The sequence below is a fragment of the Schistocerca americana genome, chromosome 1, assembly GCF_021461395.2.
Source record: "Schistocerca americana isolate TAMUIC-IGC-003095 chromosome 1, iqSchAmer2.1, whole genome shotgun sequence".
Taxonomy (NCBI): Eukaryota; Metazoa; Arthropoda; class Insecta; order Orthoptera; family Acrididae; genus Schistocerca; species Schistocerca americana.
The window spans coordinates 1,140,846,057-1,140,850,783 of record NC_060119.1 but is presented as its reverse complement, the minus strand read 5'-3'; the positions used below and the strand labels follow the sequence as shown (position 1 = coordinate 1,140,850,783).

Genomic DNA, 4,727 nt, shown 5'->3' with positions numbered 1-4,727 from the left:
TTGAAAAGCATCTACTTATGTAATTATTTCTCTAATATGGTGGGTGATGGAAGAATCCAGGGATATATGTGGGTAACGCCAAGTATACACTGTGAAAATTGAAGGTATATATATATATATATATATATATATATATATATATATATATATATATATAAGAGGGAAACATTCCACGTGGGAAAAATTATATATAAAAAGAAAGATGAGGTGACTTACCGAACGAAAGCGCTGGCAGGTAGATACACACACAAACATACACACAAAATTCAAGCTTTCGCAACAAACTGTTGCCTCATCAGGAAAGAGGGAAGGAGAGGGAAAGACGAAAGGAAGTGGGTTTTAAGGGTGAGGGTAAGGAGTCATTCCAATCCCGGGAGTGGAAAGACTTACCTTAGGGGGGAAAAAAGGACAGGTATACACTCGCGCACACACACACATATCCATCCACACATAGAGACACAAGCAGACATATTTAAAGACAAAGAGTTTGGGCAGAGATGTCAGTCGAGGCAGAAGTGTAGAGGCAAAGAAGTTGTTGAAAGACAGGTGAGGTATGAGTGGCGGCAATATTAACAGAAATCCAACATGTCAGAGGCTTCAGAAGTAGAGAAAAAGTGGCCCCAACTTACAGAAGTAGCAGATATTCAAATTAGATGTCCTACAACTGTCAGTTACAGCAGTTATGAAAGTGGAAAACTCCCAAATAACTCATAATTGAAGACCTATCTTAAAAAAATCATGACTAATGTTGGTATAATAAAAGAAAAAGCCATTTGGATTGGTAAATTATTTATTACTTGATTCATTCTGATGAACAAATCACCTTCAGATCTAGTGCTGCAAAGCAAAGTTTGCCTTGAAGGGTATCAAGCATTGTGAATATAACAGTACAAATAAACTATGTAAAATGTACAATTCAGAATTGCAGTTGGCTTACTGTTGCAATTGTGTGGTAGCTAGGAGGTGTCCCCAGATCAAAATATTTTGATGTAGAAGACACATTAATTTAAATGTTTTTGACATTGCTTCAGTGTGGGGGTGATCTGAAAGTAATATTACCCTTGATGAATCAAGTTAACCAAGATTGTTAGCAATTCTTGTTATTACTATGACCAGTTTCAACAGATCCACACTGTCATCATCGGATCTTGTAATATTATTAGTACATGCTTGTTAAAATACTGAAAGTCACATAGTGATGTTGTGTCAAATAAAATGTGCAGGGAACATCAGCTTGTCACAAATAAATTAACACACAATTAAACATGTTGTGCTGATGTCCCAGCATATACTAATCACTTGACACTCCCAGTTGCTATTGATAAATGTTTCATTTGTTTATGTTGAGGGTCAATTGCCACTCCCTAGACAAGGTGTCACGAAAAGCCCCATGGAAGTTCTGAAGTTGTCTACTATGTCGTTTATATATTGTGAACAGCAGTGGATCTATAACACTCCCTTGGGGAATGCGCTTTAATGGATAAAGACTTCTCTTCTTTGAGAATTACATGTCGTGCTCCATTTGCTGAAAACTCTTCAATCCAGTCTCTCAGTTCATTTATACCGAATGCGTTACTTATTCCTAGAAATGTAAGTTATGGAAATTTCTTGCCTGACGGATCAGTGTCTTTCTAGCTTTGTATTTAATTTTGCTTTCCATCTTTTGACTAAATCATAACTTCCAATTTGAAAATTGTATAGTACTGTCATGTTCCTTGTAATTCCCAATAAAATCTCTCAAATTTTTAGTTTGATTTTGTTCTAGTCAAATTCATTTTCCATTTCTTTCCTTCTGGAAAAAGTGTTAAAGACAAACATGTTCGCACCAAATACTAGTAATGTAGTTTCCAGAGTTTCACACTGACAAGTCATTCTTTAGTTTTATTCTGTTTTTTAATTAATATCCATTGTTATGATCTTGTAATGGAGTTTGCATTCATTTATCACTTTCTGCAACTATTGATAGCCATCCTCTGCTGCCTCATCGGAAAGTGAACTTATTGGTGCATAAACTAGCATCAGATACCTTTGTGGGCCTTCACAGACAGGCACTGCCCTCGATATCAGGGTTGCCACGGGTTCTGGAAATCAGGGATTTTCAAAGACGTTAGGGAAATTTGGAAAAAAAGACCCTAATTTTTGTCTCAGTAGATGAAATGGTTTGTTTAATGCGGTGTCATGCATTGTCGCTGGCTGGGTGCAGCAGGCACATGTGCCGCTTCCCTACTCCCTCTTCCTCCTGCTTCTCCCCTTCCTACCATTCCCCCAAGCTTGCAGTCAGTGCTGCCACCACTTGCCACTGCTAGTTTAGCAGCTGCTGATGAGAGGCAGGGAAGTATGAAGAGTGGTTTGTTTGGATCTGATTCTCAGAGATTGTAGACATAGCAGCAGGGGACAGCGGTCATGTGTGCATGAGTTGTTTCAGAATGATTGTGTGGATGTGTGTGTGCTCTCATTTTCCGACAGAAGCTATGGCTGGAAATTTAGTTGTGAGAGTGTGATTGTTTTTTCTACATGCCTGTGTGCGGCACAGCAATCATCTTTATGGTAATTTGCTAGCTATCCTCATTATTACTGATTCTCAGAGTATTTGAACAAGTTATTTGTTGCACTCATTGATCACCATGGTTTCATTTCATCGACTGCTGTCTGTGGCTCACGAATAGCTGGCCACATGAGTGGATTTCAATGACGGGCTGAAACCAGAGGCAGTTCTTGCGGGTATCTGTAATGGATCGGGCCTGCCGATCTGAAGCCATTCGGTTCCCACTAATGTGCAGGCCCTGCCCATCAGATCTAGTCTCACTGATCTGCCTGGAGGCCAGGTCTGTTTGTGTGTGACATAGTTCAGTGGATTTTCGTGGTTTATCCTTGGATGCAGGACTCTGGTGCTCCTCAGCAGGCTAGAGACCACGGGCTTTGGATTTCAGGAATTGTGACGGTCTCACCACAGATATCTTGTACAGTGTGGTGTTTTATAGACATTTTATTTCCTCTTGTACATTTTGGCACTTCAAAAGTAGTTTATATGTTAGAAAGTATGGACGATGAGAAGAAGAAAATTGTGTCAGTCACTAATAGTTTGTACCCTATGTATTCATATGTTTCTCGAAAGAAAAATCGTGCAATACCTGGAAAAATAATAGATATAACAAGTTGCTAAGAACCGACAGTAATGAACATAATAGAACCATCATTTTATTGACAGTCACGTACAGTGTTGGTTTACACAATTCTTCCCTGCCTTATACACTTCTTTCAAGAGGCCTACTTTTTTTCTGAGGTTATGTCTGAAATCAGTGAAGGTATTTTAAATCTGTCTTGCAACTTCCAAGCAAATGTTTATTTTTGTTGCCAAATGTGTTTTGTTTATTGAAACTCAATAATAGCAGTGGTCTAAATGAAACATAACCATTTGGCTTGCTTTCTCCATCTAAAAACAGTTAACTACAAAAAGATGTTGATGTTAGTACTTAAGATTTTTACTCACATTTGGGAACGCAATCTGCTTGCAACCTTTTTTTTAAAGATATTTTCTCATTTGCAGTATAGTTTTTTGTACCATAGCCGCAAAGACAGATTGTCAAATTACGTCTTAACTTACCCTTGAGATCTCAAAATTTGTCAGGGAAAAATGCTAAAGCTTGTCTGGAAATCAGGGAAATATCAGTTAATTTCACTTGGGGAAACTTGTGGCAAACCTGAATATCTAGTCTGCAAACAAATTTCCTGTGCCTTATCCTTTGTAGAAGATGCTATAATATAAATACACAACTGCATACAATGATAGCATTTTGGTGGCGGACTAGTGTGGGATGGGGGTTGTGTCAGATGGGATAAGGAGAGAGAGAGAGAGAGAGAGAAGGGTTGCAGGTTGGTAGCTACCAGCTGAGAGGAAAGTAGGTTTGCTGTTATGGAATGCGGGAGGGGGGAGTAGCAGCTACATGGGCTAAGCATGTAATGGACAGTTACTGGAGTTGGTGGGTGATGTGCATGATAAAGATGACATGGAGACGTGAATTGCGAGGGAGGCAAAATTCTTGATTGGTGGGTATGGGGACAGTGGGTTAATGGAGTGGATATGTTGCGAGGATAACTCCCATCTGCGTAGTTCAGAAAAGCTAGTGATGGAGGGAAGGATCCCAATGGTCCAGGTTATGAAGCACCCATTGAAATCCAGTATGCTGTGCTCAGCTGCATGTTGTGCCTCTGGGTGGTCAACTTCGTTCTTGGCGGCAGGCTGCCGGTGGCCATTTAGTCTGGCAGACTGCGGGTTGATTGTCATACTGACAAAAAAAAACTGTGCAATGATTGCAAAAGAATTGGTGTATGAGGTACCAGCTTTGACAGGTGGCCCTGCCTCTGACAGTATAGGCTGAGCTTGTGATGGCAACGCAATAGGAAGTGCTTGGTGTGTGGATTTGGCAAGTCTTGTACCTGGATCTTCCACAGGGATATGATCCGTATGGCAAGGATTTAGGAGTGAGAGTAGCATAGGGATGAACCATGATGATGAAACTTCCTGACAGATTAAAACTGTGTGCTGGATCGAGACTCGAACTCGGGTCCTTTGCCACTGAGCTACCCAAGCACGACTCACACCCCATCCTCACAGCTTTACTTCTGCCAGCTGTGAAGACGGGGTGTGAGTCGTGCTTGGGTAGCTCAGTGGTAGAGCACTTGCCCTCGAAAGGCAAAGGTCCCGAGTTCGAGTCTCGGTCTGGCAG

General features: G+C 40.6%; 1 non-coding gene across 1 annotated transcript; it reads left to right on the top strand.

The window, feature by feature from the left end:
- Window positions 1–4,653: 4,653 nt before the first annotated feature.
- Window positions 4,654–4,727, top strand: Trnas-cga. Its single transcript has one exon. It is a non-coding gene; the product is annotated as a tRNA-Ser (tRNA).